Consider the following 20782-nt stretch of genomic DNA (forward strand, 5'->3'; position numbering starts at 1 on the left):
TTTTGATTAGGGCAATTTAATTTTTATGTGGACAATATGATAGGGCCAATGTAAGAGTGGCAGTATGATAGGGGCAATTTTGATGATGGCAATATGATGGGGCAATTTTAATGTGGAAATTTTGATGGGAGTTGATTTTTATGGGAGCAATATGATTGTCATTTTGATGGGGCAATATGATGGGGCAATTTTGATGGTGGCAATATGATGGGGCAATTTTATGGGGACATTTGTATGGGGGCTATATTATAAGGCAGTTTGATAGGGGCAATGTGATGGGGCATTTTTTATGGGGGCAGTATGATATTGCAATGTGATGGGATAATTTTGATGGTGGCAGTATGATGGGGCAATTTTTATGGTGGCAGTATGATGAGGCAATTTTGATTGTTGAAGTATAATGGGGGAATTTTTATGGTGGCAGTATGATGGGGCAATTAGATGTGGCAGTATAATGGGGGCAGTATGATGAGGCAGTTTTGATGGTGGCAGCAGGATGGGGCAATTTTGATGTGGGTAATTTTAAGGAGCAATTATAGAAAAATGGGGTTCCCTCGCACTATCAAAGTGAAAAATATCTGAATGTGGTATGTCGGTTAGATTGCTGCTAGACCTAAAATGCATACCATGAGGAATTTTTTTATGGGGGCTATATTATGGGGAAGTTTGATGGGGCAATGTGATGAAGAAAATTTTTATGGGGGAAGTATGATACGGCAATGTGATGGGGTAATTTTTATGGCGGCAGTATGATGGGGCAATTTTTATGGAGGCAGTATGATGAGGCAATTTTTATGGTGGCAGTATGATGAGGCAATTTTGACTGTGGAAGTATAATGGGGCAATTTTTATGGTGGCAGTATGATGGGGCAATTTGATGTGGCAGTATAATGGGGCAATTTGATGTGGCAGTATAATGGGGCAGTATGATGAGGCAATTTTGATGGTGGAAGTATGATAGGGCAATTTTGATGGTGGCAGCAGGATGGGGCAATTTTGATGTGGGTAATTTTAAGGAGCAATTGTTATGGGGCAATATGGTGGGGCAATTTTTATGGGGGCAGTTTTGATGGTGGCAGTATGATGGGGCAATTTCGATGGGGGCACTATGATGGTGGCAATATGATAGGGTCATTTTGATGGTGGCAGTATGATAGGGCAATTTTGATGGGGGCAATATGATAGGGTCATTTTTTTTTTTCAAATATTTTTTATTAAATTTTTTGAAACAAGGAAAGACAAGGATTGTACATATTTCACAATATGAACAATAACATCACATAAAGTAAACAGGGAAATACACAGTCAACGTGGTAAGATTATCCATATACATGTAATCCCTAACATATTATGTAAAGCGTAGTCTATAGCTCAAAAAGATAATAAGAAAAGAAAAAAAAAAGGAGCTAAAGAGAAAAGAGAGTATAAAGAAGTAAGAATAGCAATTGAAGAGATAAGAGCGAAGGAAATAGAGAGGACTCGGTCACTTGGAGATACATACAAGAAGGGTAGCAATGCAGTATAATACCGTAAATACTTCTTTTAACGATAATTAGTAAATACATATTCGTAATCAGGAGCAACAACGTTAGACATCCTAACGCTAATGATTTGAGTCAAACCAGTCAACCCACACTTTCCAATTACTATCATGCTTTTTCCGAGTTCCATTTCTGCTAACTAGCAATGACTCATAGACATGGTTCTGCCTAGTTAAATCTAGTACTTTAGAGAGATTAGGGGCCTTAGTGGACTTCCAGTTCCTAGCAATCAGTAGTCTAGCAGCTAATAGAACGTGTATAACAACTGTGCGACAGCTATGGGGAAAACGCTGAATGCCCGGGTTTAAAACTGCAAGTTCCGGATTCAGTGGGGTTAATATCCCTGTAATGCGTGAAATGCAATGGAACACAGTGTTCCAGAAACTGGAAATGTGTTTACAAAACCAAAACATGTGTGAGATAGTGCCCACTTCGCCACATTCCCTCCAGCACAGAGGGGATGTGGATGGAGAGAGCCTGGCCAGGAGAAATGGTGTCCAGTACTATCTCAAAGCTATTTTGTGTGTAAGTTCCCAGTGATTTACACATTTAGTCGCTTTATGAACAGATTGAAACGCAGCTTGCCAATCTTGTAAGTCAAAATGTTTATCAAAGTCCGATGCCCATTTAGCAAAAGGGCCAGAATTAGTAAACGTAAGTTTATGTTGAAACTCATAGTACATAAGGGAAATTCCCTTGGAGGAGGGCGTAGATTTGGTATAAAATTGCCAAATTTTATTTGGAATAGGAACATAGGGGGCACGTAACGATTTGAGAAGGTGTGTTATTTGGAAGTAATGGTAATATTCCGTAGAAGGTAAGTCAAATTCAAATTTAAGTGCATCAAACGGTTTAGGTGAATCACCTTGATATATATTCTCCATGAGAGTGATACCCTGGGCTCGCCATCTCGAGAAGTCTGCATGTGGGATCATGTGAGTTAAGATCTCTACAGGTATAGGAATATTGGTAACTAAGGAGGATGTGTCAGCTAGGCCGCATAAATCTCTCCAGGCCATCAGAGAGGCCTGAAGAGTCGGAGGAAGGCTGCGTAAGGAGAGGGGTCTCCATGCATCTAGAATTAATAACAGACGTAAGTCTTTTGTTGGACTGAAAGTTTGTTCTATGCTACACCAGAGAACATCTGGCGAGGGAGAGAACCAATATTTAAGTGAGGTGAGTATGGCCGCTCTATGGTAGTCTTTTAGATCTATCATACCCATCCCTCCTGCAGATCTATGTTTAATTAAAAGAGTTCTAGTAGATCTAGGGCATTTACCCCCCCAGATGTATTGTCGGAGAATACGATTAAGTGTTGCTAAATGACTTTTTTTAAGAGGTATGGGCAGCGTACGAAACACGTACAATATCTGAGGTAGTAGGAGCATTTTAAAAGACGCCAGCCTACCTGACCAGGAAAGTTCAGTTTTTGCAAGCCTTTTCGCCTCGTTTTCTATCTTGACAATAAGCAGAATATAGTTGGCATCAGCTAATGTTGATGAATCAGACGTGATCTGCAAGCCTAAATATGTAATATTGGTGTCAGCCCAAGAGTAAGGAAAACTGCTTTTTAAACTAAGTTGTAGAGGAGGCGGGAGATTAAGGCCCAGGATAAGGGATTTTGTGAAATTAACTTTATAGTACGATACACAACTAAAATCGTTAAGGATGGAGTGGGCATTAGATAGGGAAGTGGATGGGGAGGAGAGGAATAAAATAACGTCATCAGCAAATAGGCTTATAGTATGGGACCTACCGGAAAACTTGAATCCTGAGATATCAGGATGAGTTCTAATTTTGTCAGCGAGGGGCTCTATCAGTAAGTTAAAAATGGAGGGGGACAGGGGACAGCCCTGCCTAGTACCATTTGTGATGGAAAATGGGGAAGATAACATGTTGGAGGTATATACCTGGGCACAAGGGGAAGAGTACAAAGCTAGGATTGCCGATAGTATGGGACCCGAAAACCCAAACCTACCCAAAGTCTGAGTCATATATCCCCAGTGGACCCTGTCGAACGCCTTCTCCGCATCCAAAGATAACAGCAGAGAAGGCGTCCGACAGGATCCAGCATGGTAGACCACATCCACCACCCTCCTAGTGGCATCAGATGCCTGTCTACCTTTTGTAAAACCAGTTTGCTCCGGTCCAATCAGGGATGGTAAAATAGGAAGGAGCCTATGAGACAAGATTTTGGCGTATAATTTCACATCAGTGTTTAATAGTGATATCGGTCTAAAGTTAGCCGGGGTAGTAGGCTCCTTCCCAGGTTTCGGTATAGTAACAATGAATGCGTTAAGCATTTCAGGGGGGAATGAGGCAGAAGACACAGCAGCCGAGAAGACCGTTTCTAGAGCTGGGGACAAAATTTCCGAGAAATTTCTGTAGTAACAATTCGGGAGGCCATCAGGTCCCGGGGATTTTCCGTGTGGAAGAGTTTTAATAGCCTTTCGGATCTCAGGTTCCGTGATCGGTGAATTGAGAGAGTCCAATTGTTCCCGTGATAGGGTAGGAAGGGAGAGGTCGGCTAAAATTTTTTGAATGTCAGCCGCAGTAGGTTGTGGTGTAGTTGGATCGTCTCTCAGGTTGTATAAGGCAGAGTAATATTCTGCAAAGGAATTAGCTATGTCTAGAGGATTGTATATTTTACTCTTATCGGAAGTACGGAGTAGGAATGGGATGGTAGTTTTATGTTTACTATTTTTCAGTCTCTGAGCTAATAATTTACCAGCTCGGTTGCCAGACGCGTAATGAGATACTTTCAGAGAGTGGACATGTTTGTCATATTGTTCTAATAGGAGGAGCCTGAGATCCGAACGTAATTTGGTTAGACGATGTGATACAGTGGGATTGGATTTGCTTGGGGATTTGTTTTGGTTTTCTAATTGTTTAATTTCAGTAAGGATGGAGTCTAGTTTTTGTGTCCTCTGCCTCCTTACCCGCGAGCCAAGCTGAATAAGAATACCCCTAATAAAAGCCTTATGGGCACACCATACAGTAAACGGGTTAATTACAGAAGAAGTATTGAAAGAAAAATATTCTTTCAGTTTTCCGGAAATAAAAGCAGCATGCTGCGGTTGTTGAAGAATATGAGGATTGGCACGCCAGACACTAGCAGGTGTCCGACCGCGCCCCCCATCCACCGTAATGGACACGGGGGCGTGATCCGACCAAGTAATGTCGTGGATAGTTGAGGATGAAATTTTTTGAAGTATAAATTTGTCAGTTAGGAATAAGTCAATACGTGAATACGAGTTATGCCTGGAGGAGTGGAAGGAGTAGTCTCGTTCAGTGGAATGTTGGCATCTCCAGACATCATATAGGGCTTCAGCATGTAGTAAAGGTTGCAGAGTAGTCAAGGGACGTTGCGCTTTAGAAGTTGTGTCCACTTCATAATTAGGCGTGATATTAAAGTCTCCGCAAATTAACAGTTCGCCTCGTTTCAATGGTTCTACCTTATGCAAAAGCTTTTTTAGAAAGCGTATCTGGTGGGTATTAGGTGCGTAAAGATTAATCAAGGTGACAAGTTTGTTGTCAAAGCTGCCAACCAATACAATGTACCGTCCCTCAGGGTCAATGAGGGAATCTTGGAGAGTGAAAGCGAGTGAATCCTTTACAGCAATAAGGACTCCCCTTTTCTTAGCAGGGGCGGAGGCTCTGAAAATATGTGGGAATCTGGAGTGTTTAAAGACAGGTTCACTAGAAGATGACCAGTGCGTTTCCTGTACACACAGGACCTCCGAGCCCAACTGTAGGGTTTCTTTCCATAGTGAGGCACGCTTGGCGGGGTGGTTTAATCCCCGAACGTTAAAGGAGGTTACTTTGAATTATAAATCGTAGGGAAAGAGAGCTGCGATGGAAGGTACCTTAGTGACTGAATAAGTCTCTTGGAAGTCCGGTAGAGAGGTCCACTGGTGAGGATGTCGGAAAAATCTTCTCCCTGTGTGATTCAGTGCGTCCGTGTCCGAGTTTTGAAAGGAAGTAAAAAAATAAGAGACATATAAAGAAAAAAGAAAAGTCAAGTAAGGGTAGAACATCAACATGTAAAGAAATAAAAAGTTAGATTCCTGCGGGAATCCGATGGCAGACATACTGCACATATTGCAAGCTGGGGAGAAAAACGGGCTGAGAGTTCCAGAGCACCAGAGATCTTGTTGTGCTAATTACCATCCGGCCGGAGTGTTCCTTTGTCCGACCTCTTACTATGCCGCTTGCGGGATACGACTTGCCAGTCAGCACTTACTGTCGGTGGGGAACTAGTAGCTCGGTCGTCAGGGACTTGGGCTGGTAAAATGTCCCATAAGCGGAGCATAGTCAAGCCTTCGTCCAGGTCAGAAATTATAAATGTTTTACCGTCCCGAGTGACAATAAGTTTGGTCGGGTATCCCCACCTATATAGGATATTGTGGTTCCTCAATGCTTTGGTGATTGATAGGAGGGACCTACGTTTTTGCATAGTGTATTGTGAGAGGTCTGCGTACAATTGCAGATTTGAGTATGGTCACGGAGGATCAGAATTCTTACGGTAGGCAGCCATAAGGTTTTCTTTCACATGGTAAAAGTGCAAGTGCAAGTATGTTGTCAGAAAGGTGTGACGGCTTGGGGAGGCGGTGTATACGGTCAATGACCAGTTCAGTGGTTGGGAGTGAGGGTAGAAATGCCACGACTAGATCTTTGGCGTATTGATGTAGCTGTGCAGGGAGCACGCTCTCAGGTACCCCGCGTAGTTTAATATTATTACGACGGGACCTATCCTCGAGGTCCGCCATTTTGGCCTTAAGCCAGGTCACTTCATCCGCCTGACATTGTGGGAGTCTACAAGTGTGTTGTATGAAGTGGCATATTCCCCCATTTTTTTCTCAACATGGTCGACTCTACAACCCAATTCAGTCACTTCTGATTTAAAGTTTCGCATGCATTCCATCATATCAGAATGTAATGAGCTCCGCAGGGAGACCAGCATGTCCTTAAGAGTAGTGTCAGATATGGGTTGGTTCGTTGTAGGGAAAGAGTTAATAGTGTCAGCCAAATCTCTGGTGTCATCCATGGAGCTTATATGCGCACTAACCTCAGTTCCCGGTGGATCTGCCGTCAGGCGAGGCCGTGATTTAACCGGACTACAGGACAGCGGTGTCGATGCAGCCGGAGAATGTCGCTGTGACTCCCTGTCCGATCCTGGACTCGGTGACGCCGATGAAGACGGAGAGAGAGGTCCAGCAGGTGGGGAAGAGGAGCCGCCTCCGGCGCCATCTTGGGCCTCGCGGCCTTTAGGAGTAAAAAAGTCCCGAAGTTTTTTCGGTTGGGAGGGATTGCTCCGTTTGCGGGTCATCTCCGGTGGGTGAGCATAAACTTAGGAGCAAATTGGTGTAGCTGGAGTGAAGATCCGCTGCCTCCGTCTGCTATAGATCTCGGTGCTGGAGCGGAGCTCTCTCACTGCGCGTCCATACTGCTGCGCGCTAGCCACGCCCCATGATAGGGTCATTTTGATGGGGCAATTTTGTTTAGGACAATATGATGGGGCAATTTTGATGGGGCCACGACCTGAATGGGGTAAAGTACAGGATTTTACACAAACTGAACTCCAAGAGCTGGCAAAGCAATACAAGCCGAGGTCAAACCTCTATTGAGTTGACTCCCATGTTTTGGGGATAAAGGGGTGGACAGTATTGATTTGTCAGTCAAGGAGACAGTGGTTATGATCCACAATTATGTCAGGCCAAAAGCCTGAGAGTAGTAGTAGTATGTATTTTTTACTTTTAGATCTCGTAAGAGATGGAATAGTCCGAGTATTTGCTATTCCTACCGACCTGCAAAGGAAAAACCTACTCCTGGGAACTAGGGATGAAAAATGGTTCAGCCTGAGCATAAGTTCGGGCTGAACATTTGCCTGTTCGGCTGTTAGCCGAACACCAGAATTTGCAGGATGTTTGCTGAGTGTTCATCGAGATGAACACCCTCCAATGCACTGAGCTCTGCATAGTGCAATCTGTTCTCTGATTGGGTAAAGCTTTGCCCAATCAGGGTGCAGTGCAAGCTGGTTGTTGAGGAATGGTGGACGGGATGCTGGCTCACCTTGGTGTCCTAAACAATTGTTGAGTCATCAGCTGTCAATGGGCTATCCCACTGAGAGCTGAATATAAAAAAACAGCCGTTAAAAACAATAAAGAAAAAAACAGCATTATATGCAATTGATTGGCCATAAAAGGGGAACGGAGGTCTGAGTACCACCCTGGGGGACATGTATCTATATATATATATATATATATATATATATATATATATATATATATATATATATATATATATATATATATATATATATATATATATATATATATATATATATATATATATATATATATATATATATATATATATATATATATATATTTATTTATTTATTTATTTATTCATTTATTTTTAAACAATTGTTTTTTCAGGAGCAGTGATTTTAATGATCCTTGAAGAGAAACAATGAAAAATTCCTTTAAATATCATGCCCGGGGTATATCTCTATTGATATTCTTTGAAATGGTCAGAAGTGGATACTGGCAGGTAGCAAAGTTTTGGTCAAAGATCCAGGCAAAAAGCTAGTTAGGGACTATGTCCGCCCTAAATGCTTCCTCTGTCCTGTACCACATGATCAAAGACTAGGGATGGCCGAGCGGTTCGCCCGGCAGTCGTTTCGCGGTGAATTTCGGCTGTTCGCTGTCTGCCCGATCGGCGGACTATTGCCGCCGTTCGCCCGGCGGACTTCCGTGTTTACTGTGTAAAAGAACTTTGACCTGATGACACATCCATCATGGGGTACAGGACAGCAAATTGAGACATTACAGCACATGGACACTTGGACATTCCCCTAACTTATAAATAGACCCGATCCGGCGGCCATTTTACATTCTTTCTTCTGTCACTATAGGGAGAGGTTGCTGTGTGGAGCAGGGAGAGACTGCAGTGACCCAAATCACTAGCTATTTGGTCCACAAAAGTTATTTTCAGGACTGGTATAGGTGTTAGGTGTAGTTCAGGATATAGGTTTGAGGCACTGCTGTGCTACTGATTTTTGCAGCAGCCTGTCTTTTTTCAGTGTAGAGAGAGGAACAGGACGGTGTGTGCTGCAGGGACAGTCAGTTTAATCATTAGCTGTTACTATTAGGTCCTCAAAAGTGCTATTCAAGTTATTGTTCCAGCAGCCTCTGTTTTGTCAGTTTAAATAGGGACAGGCAGAAAGCTGTGTGTGAGGCAGTGAGGGACAGTCAGTTTAATCAGTAGCTGTTACTATTAGGTCCACAAAGGTTCTTTTCAGGACTGGTATGGTAATAGGCTTGTACACGTATAATATTCTTTCTTCCAAATATAGAAATAATATTATACTTGACTGCTGCCCTTCTGCTGCAGTAGTCCGTTATCAGTATAGGGACTGAGGTACAGTCTGCTAATCATTCACAACCTACTTGTTCCACAAAGGTCCTTATAAGGACTGGTAAGGTATAGAGTACTACAGTATATAGGGTTGAGTGGGGTACAGTCTGCTATTCCTTAAGGACTGGTATAGGTCCACAATACATAGGGTTGAGGTGCACTACTGCTGACTGCTGCCCTTCTGCTGCAGTAGTCCTTTATCAGTATAGGGGCTGAGGTACAGTCTGCTAATCATTCACAACCTACTTGTTCCACAAAGGTCCTTATAAGGACTGGTAAGGTATAGGGTACTACAGTACATAGGGTTGAGTGAGGTACAGTCTGCTATTCCGTAAGGACTGGTATAGGTCCACAATACATAGGGTTGAGGTGCACTACTGCTGACTGCTGCCCTTCTGCTGCAGTAGTCCTTAATCAGTATAGGGACTGAGGTACAGTCTGCTAATCATTCACAACCTACTTGTTCCACAAAGGTCCTTATAAGGACTGGTAAGGTATAGGGTACTACAGTACATAGGGTTGAGTGAGGTACAGTCTGCTATTCCGTAAGGACTGGTATAGGTCCACAATACATAGGGTTGAGGTGCACTACTGCTGACTGCTGCCCTTCTGCTGCAGTAGTCCTTTATCAGTATAGGGACTGAGGTACAGTCTGCTAATCATTCACAACCTACTTGTTCCACAAAGGTCCTTATAAGGACTGGTAAGGTATAGGGTACTACAGTACATAGGGTTGAGTGAGGTACAGTCTGCTATTCCTTAAGGACTAGTATAGGTCCACAATACATAGGGTTGAGGTGCACTACTGCTGACTGCTGCCCTTCTGCTGCAGTAGTCCTTTATCAGTATAGGGACTGAGGTACAGTCTGCTAATCATTCACAACCTACTTGTTCCACAAAGGTCCTTATAAGGACTGGTAAGGTATAGGGTACTACAGTACATAGGGTTGGGTGAGGTACAGTCTGCTATTCCGTAAGGACTGGTATAGGTCTACAATACATAGGGTTGAGGTGCACTACTGCTGACTGCTGCCCTTCTGCTGCAGTAGTCCTTTATAAGTATAGGGACTGAGGTACAGTCTGCTAATCATTCACAACCTACTTGTTCCACAAAGGTCCTTATAAGGACTGGTAAGGTATAGGGTACTACAGTACATAGGGTTGAGTGAGGTACAGTCTTCTATTCCTTAAGGACTGGTATAGGTCCAAAATATATAGGGTTGAGGTGCACTACTGCTGACTGCTGCCCTTCTGCTACAGCAGTCCTTTATCAGTATAGGGACTGAGGTACAGTCTGCTAATCCGTAGCTACTAGTTCCACAAAGGTCCTTAAGGACTGGTATAGGTGTACTTTGGTGTGCAGTATATAGTTGTGTAATACACGTATAAAATACTTGCACATACTTGACTTCCTCCTGGGGCTGCTTATTATGAAGGGCTCCCACCATCCCTGTGCTGTGCTGACTTCCTCCTGGGGCTGTACCTCTGCTGTGCATATTATGAGGGGCTCCCACCATCCCTGTGCTATGCTCATTATGAGGGGCTCCCACCATCCCTGTGCTATGCTGACATCCTCCTGCGGCTGCTTATTATGAGGGTCTCCCACCATCCCTGTGTTGTGCTGACTTCCTCCTGGGGCTGTACCTCTGATGTGCATATTATGAGGGGCTCCCACCATCCCTGTTCTATGCTCATTATGAGGGGCTCCCACCATCCCTGTGCTATGCTGACTTCCTCCTGGGGCTGCTTACGGTGCAGGTGTCAGTGCTGTATATCACGCTGCTGATGTCAGTGCTCTCTATCACGGTGCTGATGTGAGTGCTCTCTATCACGGTGCTGGTGTCAGTGCTGTATATCATGGGGCTGGTGTTAGTGCTTTATTTCACGCTGCTGATGTCAGTGCTCTCTATCACGGTGCTGGTGTCAGATCACTATATCACGGTGCAGGTGTCATTGCTGTATGTCACGCTGCTGGTGATCATCTCCTGCACCCTCTTCTTTGCCTACCCTGACCTGCCCTCTCCTCCATTGCCTTCATGCGCTCCACTGTCCTGAATTGTCACAACAATTTCACATATAAAAAAGAATGCTTGTAGTTGTCGATCCTAGATTCACCTCATACATGTGTTATGTCATTGGCCATGTGGTGGGACTATGTTTGCACAGCTAGTAATTATTTTGTGGCTGCAAATTTGACCTGTATGTTTGCAAAGTTCGCCTCCCATTGAAGTCAATGGGGCTCGCCGCGAACGTTACGGATCGCGAACTATCGGCCGCGTTCGCGAAACGTCCCGTCGGAAGTTCGTCCATCACTATCAAAGACCCTTTAGCCCACCCAATCACTAGTCATAACTCAGTCTAGGGTGAAAAACATCAGATTCTCTCAGGGTTGTTATGTTGCCCCCGGATGATACTACAGATGTTCCATTCATTGTTTTCTCATTCATCTACGCTCAGCATCCCATAATGACAAAGTGACATCACAGTATTAGAAATATTACTAATGTAACTGAAATCTAACATTGCCAGTCATCTTCACACCCTTTACATCCCCACGTTTATCTCAGGAGCCTCCCGATTCTGGATGGTTGGTGAGAGGTTTCTACACCTTAATTGGAGTGCACCTGTGGGAGATGAATGATTTGGAAAAGCACACACCTTTCTATAAAAGGGATCACAGCCAGGGCAGGACTTAGGGTGGTGGGGGCCCCTGGGCTTGAGTCACTTTCGGGCCCTACCTTCTATACATTATCGTATTTATCGGCATACAACTCGATCCGGCGTATAACACGCACCCCAAGTTTAGGAGGGAATTTTTAAGGAAAAAACTTAAAACTTAAATTTAAATGCCCATCAATGCAGCCTGGCAGTGTCATTTGCAGCCTTGTCAGTGTAGCCTTGTCATTTACAGCCTTGCCCCAGTGTAATTTGCAGCCTTGTCATTGCAGTCTTGAAGTTTAAAAATGGCGCCGCCAAGATACAGAGTCCTGTGTATCTCGGTGGCTCTCTGGTCCTCTCGGTGGCTCTCTGGTCCTCTCGGTGGCTCTCTGGTCCTCTCGGTGGCTCTCTGGTCCTCTCGGTGGCTCTCGGGTCCTCTCGGTGGCTCTCTGGTCCTCTCGGTGGCTCTCTGGTCCTCTCGGTGGCTCTCGGGTCCTCTCAGCGGCTCTCGGGTGCTCTCAGCGGCTCTCGGATCCTCTCGCAGTCCCGAGAGGAGCCGAGAGTAGTGTACTCGGCTCGGATCACAGTCACGCCCAGTCCCTGTGTCATGTCCATCATAGGTCGAGACTGGGTGTGACTGTGAGTGGAGCTGAGCCGAGTACACTTGGCTATGTATCTTGGCGGGGCCCCCTACTGGGCAGGGCCCATGGGCTTGAGCCCTGTCTAGCCCAATGGTAAGTCTTGCCCTGATCAGAGCTGACAATGTACTCTGTATCAGAGCAAAGGCCATGAGTGCCTGCAGAGCTCAGAGACAGGATTATTGCAAGGCACAGATCGGGGGGAAGGGTACAACACATTTCTGTAGCACTGATAGCTCCTGAGAGCCCAGCGACCTCCATAATTCTCACATGGAAGAAGGAGGACACAACCAGGACCCTTCCCAGCGCTGATCACCTGACCAAACTGACAAAATGGGGGAGAAGGGCCTTAGTAAGAGAGGTGACCTCGATGGTGACTCTGACTGAGCTCCAGAGATCCTGTGTGGAGATGGGATGAAGTTCCCAAAGGACATCACTGCAGCCCTCCCCCGATCTTGGCTTCATGGGGGAGGGGCTAGTAGAGATCAGCACAAGTGAAACATTTGTTTTGTTTGATATTGGATTCGTTCATTAGATTCCTCATTTCATTTCTTCATATTTGTTATGTTGGAATCATTTGTTTTTGGAATTTGTTTTCTATATTTGCTATTTGCAATCTGATTTGAAATTCAAATTTTGGAAGTTGGCTAAATAATGTTTCTACTGTATTCTAATCTATTTAATTTGATTTGAAATCTGACTTTTGAAAGATGGCTATATTCATTCTATTCCATTCAAAATTAAAATTTTGAACTTCGAAAGATGTTAGAGATTTTCTATTGTATTTTATTCTATTGTATTATATTTTATTCAATATTCAAGTTACAATGTTTGAATTTCAGATGGCAGCTGTATTCTTTCTATTATATTATATTATATTATATTCTAAAATTGAAATTGAAATTTCAAAATTAAATTTTCGAAAGTTTCCTATACATTTGTTCTATTCTATTCTATGTGAAATTAGAATTTTGGAAAACAGCTATATTCTTTCTCTTTTATTCTATTTTATTATATTAAAATTCTAACTTCAAAATTTGAATTTTGAAGGACAGATATATGTTTTCTTTTTTAGTTTATTTTGTTAAAAATTTTAATTTTGAAATATGAAATTAAAAATTTAGGATAACAGTTACTGTATATTCTTTCAATTTTATTCTATTTTAGGCAACATTTGGATTTAACATTTTGAAATTAGAATTTTGGAAGTTGACTTTATATTTTTTTCTATTCTATTATTTTTTTTGAAAATATGGATTTTAGAAGACAACTATATAATTCCTATTCTATTGTATTCAAAATTCTAAAATCAAATTTCAAAATTTGAATTTCAGAAGGTTGCTATATTCTTTTTATTTTATTCTATTATATTCTATTCTATTATTTTCTATTCAAAATTTGAATTTTGAAAGAATTCTTTCAAAATTCTAATTTCAAAATGTTAATTTCTGAATACAGCTATATTCTTTCTATTTTATTTTTCTTTGTTATTTCAAAATTTGAAGATTACATTTCCAAAGAAGGCTATACTCTAAACTAATCTAAACTTTCTCTTTTATTCTTTTCCAAGACAGAAATATTTTTTTCTTTTTTTTAATTCTATTTGAAATACATATTTGTAAACCAGCTACCTTCTTTCAACTTTATTTTCTTCTATTCAAAATTTGAAATTGAAAATTCTAATTTTGAAAGTTAGCTATGTATTTTTTCTATTTTATTCTATTTGAAATTGGAATTTAAGAAGATGGCTATTTTCCTTCTTTTTTACTCTATTCTATTCAATTAAAATTTTGAAATTCAAAATTCCAATTTTGGATGAAAGCTATATTTTTTCTATTTTATTCTATTCTATTCTAAATTTAAAATTAAATTACGCAAGATGGCTACATTCTTTCTATACTAATCTATTTGTTTCTATTCAAAATTCAAATTAAAAAAATTCAATTTCAAACTCTGATATATATTTTAAACTGAATTTCAGAATGAAATTATATATTTTTTTTATTTTATTCAATTATATATTTGTTTCTATTGTATTATTTTCTGTTCAAAATTAGCATTCCAAAAGGGGGCTAATTTTATTCTGTTCTATTCTATTTAAAATGTGAAATTAACATTTCATAAGTCAGCTGCATTCTTTCTATTTTATTCTATTCCATTATTTTCTATTCAAAATTTTAAATTTTGAAAGACAGATGTAATTTTTTCATTTTTTTATTCTATTTAAAATACTAATGTTTGAAACCATCTACATTCTTTCTATTTTATTATATTATATTATATTATATTCAAAATTCTAAATTTGAATTTTTAAAATGAAATTGTGAATGGCACCTATTTGTCCACTGTATTATATTATATTAGACATTTTAATTTGGGAAATAGGCTATATATTTATATTTTTGAGTCTATTCAAAATCTGATTTTCTAAATATTTTTTTTGGAAGGTGGCTATATTTTTTCTTTTTTACTATATATTGAATTCCAAATTCAAACTTTGAAAATAAATATTCTAATTTGAATGAAAGCTATATTCTATTTTATTCTAGTCAATTATTTTCGAAATTTTAAATTCAAATTTCAGAAGATGGTTATATTCTTTCTATTTTATTCAATTCTTTTATTTTCTATTCAAAATTCCTATTTTAAAATGGGAATTTTCAAAGCCAGATTTTTTTATTATTTTATATTTGAAATATACATTTCAGAAAATGTCTATATTCGTTATTTTATTCTATTCTATGCAAAATTTTGGAAGTTGGCTTTATATTTTTTCTATTCTATTCTATTTTATTTGAAATTATGGATTTTAGAAGATGACTATATTGTTTCTATTCCATTGTATTCAAAATGTTTAACTCAGATTTCAAAATTTGAATTTCAGAAGGTTACTATATTCTTTTTTATTTTATTCTATTCTATTCTATTCTATTCTATTATTTTCTATTCAAATTTATAATTTTTAAATATGACTGTATTCTTTCAAAATTCTAATTTCAAAATGTTAATTTCTGAAGACAGATATAAACTTTCTATTTTATTTTGTTTTATTATGTTCTAAATTTAAAGATTACATTTCAAAAGATGGCTGTATTCTTTCTAGTTTATTTTTTCCATTCTTTTGCAAATCATGACATTTTAAATTTGAATGTTGAAAGACAGAGATTTTTTTTGTTTTTAATTCTATTTGAAATACACATTTTGGAAACCGGCTACATTCTTTCTACTTTATTCTTTTCTATTTAAAATTTGAACTTCAAAATTAAAATTTTGAAAGTTAGTTTTGGATTTTATTCTATTTTTTTATTCTATTTGAAATTTGAATTTAAGAAGATGTCTGTTTTCCTTCTTGTTTTTACTATATTCTATTCAATTCAAATTTTGAAATACTAAATTCAAATTTTGTATGAAAGCTATATTCTTTCTATTTTATTCTATTCTATTCTATTCTAAATTTCAATTTCAATTGTGACGGAAGGCTATATTTCTATATTATTCTATTTGTTTCTGTTCAAAATGCATATTTCAAAATTTGAATCTCCAAACCCAGCTATATATTTTTACATTTTATTTTATTCTGTTTAAAATACAAATTTTGGAAAATGGCTATATCCTTTCTATTTTATTATATTCTTTTGAAATTTCAAATTTGGGAAGACTGCTAGATTCTTCTATTTTATTCAGCTCCATTCCATTTTAATCTATTCAACTTTAGATTTTTGATAGACAGCTATATTATTTCTATTTTAGTCTATTTTTTCAAAATTATAATTTTGATATTTGAAATTGGATTTTGGATGACAGCTATATTCTTTCTATTTTATTCTATTCTATTCAAAATTTGAAATTCACATTTTGGAATTTGGCTAAAGACTTTATTCTATTCTATTGTATTTGAAATTATGGATTTCAAAATATGGCTATATACATTCTATTCCATTGTATTAAAAATCTGAAATTCTAATTTCAAACTTTGAATTTCAGAAGAATGATACATTATTTTTATTTTATTCAATTATATATTTGTTTCTATTCTATAATTTTCTCTTCAAAATTAGCATTCCGAAAGGGGGCGATATGCTTTCTGTTTTATTCTGTTCTATTCTATTTAAAATGTGAAATTCACATTTCAGAAGAAAGCTAAATTCTTTCTATTTTATTGTATTTCATTATTTTCTATTCAAAATTAAAATTTTGAAATTTAAATTAGAATTACGAAAGGCAGATGTATTTTTTTTTAAATTCTATTTGAAATAATAATTTTGCAAACCATCTACATTCATCTACATTTCTAAATTCAAACTGTGAATGTCACCTATATATTTGTCTATTCTATTAGAAATTAGAATTTGGGAAATAAGCTATATTCTTTGGATTCTATTCAAAATCTGATTTTATAAATTCGATTTTTGGAAGGTGGCTTTATTTTATTATTTTTGACTCTATATTGAATTAAAAATTCAAACTTTGAAATTCAAAATTCTAATTTTGAAAGAAAGCTATATTCTATCTAGTTTATTCTAGTAAATTATTTTCTAAATTTGAAATTCAAATTTCAGAAGATGGTTATATTCTTTTTATTTTATTAAATTCTATTATTTTCTATTCAAAATTCCTATTTCAAAACGTGAATTTCCAAATACAGATTTTTTTATTATTTTAGATTTGAATTTTTTTTTTAGAAAATGTCTATATTCTTTATTTTATTCTATTCTATGGGAAATTTGAAATAACAATTTAAAATTTTAATTTTGGAAGTTGGCTTTTATATTTTTTTTTATTCTAGTGTATTCAAAATTTGAAACTCAAATTTAAAAAAAAATAATTTCATAAGGTTCCTATAGTATTTTTATTTTATTCTATTCTATTATTTTTTATTCAAAATTAGAATTTGAAAGATGGCTGTATTCTTTCAAAATTCTAATTTCAAAATGTTAATTTATCAAGACAGCTATTCTTTCTATTTTATTTTGTTTAATTATATTCAAAATTTAAAGATTACATTTCAAAAGATGGCTATATTATTTCTATTTTATTATTTTCCATTCTTTTCTATTTTAAATGCAAATTATGAAATTTAAAATGTGAATGTTGTATTCACTACAATCACTAACAGCCATATTTTAAAGGACATTCCAATACCTATCATTTAATAGTTAGTATTAGTTAGTTAGTGACTTAGTTATTCTTTCAAACTTTCAGATTTTCTCTCTTATCTTCAGATTTTCAAATATTCAAATTTTAAAATTGACAAATTTTATAATTTACAAATGTATGATTTTTTTCATTTGAAAATTTACGAATTGCGATCATAAAGAATGACCCGCAAAACAAAACAAAAAAAATAAATGAAATGAAAATGAAAACAAATGGATTTATCGGTAGTGCACGTCTAGCCAAGATGCCTCCAAACTGTGTAAATAATGCAGAAAACTTCTGATACATTTGTGGAAATGTTACATTTGCACCCCAAGAGTGACAGCAGTGGCAAAAAAAGCATACCACCTATAGAGGATCAGGACAAGAGTTGGGCTCCTCATTGTGGCATAACATGTACAACGTATTTGTGTAATTGGCTAAAAGAAAGAAAGAATAAAGTCCATGCCTTTCACAGTCCCAATGGTGTGGAGGGAACCCACCAATCATAGTAGTGATGATATTTTTCATGGTTCTCCTAATTTGAAAATGGATCTCAAAAAAGAATATCCAAACATTCCATCCACACTGCGTCTTTTACCCCATGGTACATAATCGCCCACCCCCCTGGTAATTTAGAATTATTTTGATACAATTTTATCCTGAAGCTGTATCTTAGAAACTGGAGCCAATGAATACTCAGGACTTCGTTTTCCTTTATTAGTGACCCAATTCTGGTACAATTTATCTACTTTCCTCTCATCTCTACTCTTTGTAGACCAGAGTTATTACAATATGTTTCACATTCAAATTCATTTGCAAATTTGTAGAATTTATTTTGTTATAATTTATTTCAGATTAGTTGACATTTGTTACGATTGTGATTTGGAAATTTAGATACATCCGAATCTCCAATAATGAAAATGTTGTCTGAATTTTGATTCATAATGAAATGAATTGCACATGTCTACTGGCTAGATGGAAGCCCCTCCTCCATGCAAATCACATAAAATCCCCTGAAGAACTCTCAGGCCGTGTACACACGGGCGGATTGTCTGCCCAACTAAGTTCGTCAGACAATCCGACAGACAGTCCGTTCAAAATTTGAATGAACGGACTTGACCACACACGATGAGCAGACAGTCCGCTGAAAGCGTGCGTGATGACGTGTACAGCACGTACGACGGGACTAGAAAAACGACGTCCTATACACTGCAATGCAACCTTCGGCCGTGTAAATCCTTTCTGAGCATGTGCCATACTTAGTCTGTCCAACTTGCCTACACACGAGCGGACTGTCCGCTGAAACCAAGTTTGGACGGGCAAAACCAAGTTTGAACGGACAAAATGACGGAAATTCCGTAAGACTTTGTTTGTCAGACAGTCCGCTGAAAAAGTCCGCTGAAGCCCACACACGAGCGGATTGTCCGCTGAAACACGGTTCAGCGGACTAAGTTGGACAGACAATCCGCCCGTGTGTACGCGGCCTTAGACTGTGAGGACCAAGATTCTCTCATCTGATGAAACCAAAATGGAAGTGTTTGGCCTCAAGTCTAAATGTTATGTCTGGAGGAATCCAAGCAGTGCTCACTAGACATGTGCGATTTGTTTCGGTCTGAATAAAAATTCAGACAAACTTTTGGTTATTCAGAGATTTGGTTGTGTCTGAATCTCTAAATATAATTGTCACAAATAGTAACACATTTTGTTGAAATTCATAAAATGTCATTTTGTTTATTCATTTTGTAATGAATTCCACATTTTCAGAACAATTACAGGTCGGAACAGTCAAAAAATTATCGACCGATTCTAATTCTGTGTGAAGAATAGCTGGTTCTTAAGCAGTGGGCCGGGAATCCAACCACCGCATCCTTAACAACCGATGACTCATCGGCTGTCAGCGGGCTTCCCCACTGACAACTGGAATGTAAACAACAAAATGGCGTGGGGTCCCCCAAATAAAAATATAACAAGCCCTTATCCGAGCATGCAGCCCAGCAGGTCAGGAAAGAGGGGGACTAGCAAGTTCCACACCTCCTGAACCATACCAGACCATATGCCCTCAACATGGGGGGTGCTTTGGGGTGGGAGGCTCTGTTTTTGTCCCAATATAACCTAGCATCATGGAGCAATTCATCCTTAACTTCCTAATAGAAGAAATTTAGCCATTAATCAAGGCTCAGCACTCTACTCTCTCTTCTTCCTATGTACCTGATCTGTGGTTACATCAGAGATTAGAAGTCTGGCCGGCTGTCAGTCATGGAAGGTGGATCAGAATGAAAATACTTCTGCTGGAAACTTGATGATTAATTACTCCACAGTGTCTGCACCTACAGAGATGACTAGGAGCTTATCTGCACATCCTGAGCCCAGTCACTAGATCTAAGCAGATATGGGCCACCTGATATACTGATCAACATTGAAAAATTATCAATCTAACTTTTTGAAAGAGACAAGGAAGGAATCAAGCAGCACAATCAGATATAGATAAAATGTTTAGAGAAATAATATTCAGAAATGTAAATTCATCAGAAAATTACATTCAACAAATATGCTTAACTGCTTAAGGACTGCGCCACGTACATATACTGTGGCAGGGCGATCCTGCAACGCAATGAGAGTGGCAGAATGGTATTCTGTAGACTGCCATTCTGCTAGTAAGGAAGACATAGATTTTGTGAGAGACACATACAATATCTCTGTCTTTACCCACAATGTCACAGTCCCACAAAAAATCGCTGATTTCCGCCATTACTAGTGAAAAGAATTGCATAAATCTATCCTATAATTTGTACATGCTATAATGTTTGTGCAAACCAATCAATATACACTTATTGGTATTTTTTTACCAAACATATGTAACAGAATACATATTGGGCTAAATTGATGAAGAAATTTTATTTTTAAAGCATTTTTATTGAATGTGTTTTATAGCAAAACACATTCAGACCTCTGGAATGGATTTCAAGAGGAACCCCGTGCTACAATAAAAATAACATGGCGTGGGGTTTCCCCAAAATCCATACCAGACCCTTATCTGCCAATCTGGCAGGTCGCAGGAAAAGGGGGGTCGAGAGAGTGCGCCCCCTCCTAAACCCTACCAGGCCACATACCCTCAACATGGGGAGGGTGTTTAACAAGCGGACCCCCAGATCCCCCCTATGTTAATGGATATTGGGTACATTGTACCCCTACACATTCACCAAAAAGTGTGAAAATTGTAAAAATTGCAATAAGTGTATATTGATTGGTTTTGCGTAAAAGATATAGTGTCTACAAAATAGGGGATAGATTTATGGCATTTTTATTAAAAACATTTTTTTTACTAGTAATGGCAGTTATCTGCAATTTTTATCGGGACTGTGATATTATGGCGGACACTTTTGA

Source organism: Lithobates pipiens, unplaced genomic scaffold (assembly GCF_037356315.1).
Source record: "Lithobates pipiens isolate NorthernLeopardFrog02 unplaced genomic scaffold, aLitPip1_a1.2 Scaffold_13, whole genome shotgun sequence".
Lineage (NCBI taxonomy): Eukaryota > Metazoa > Chordata > Amphibia > Anura > Ranidae > Lithobates > Lithobates pipiens.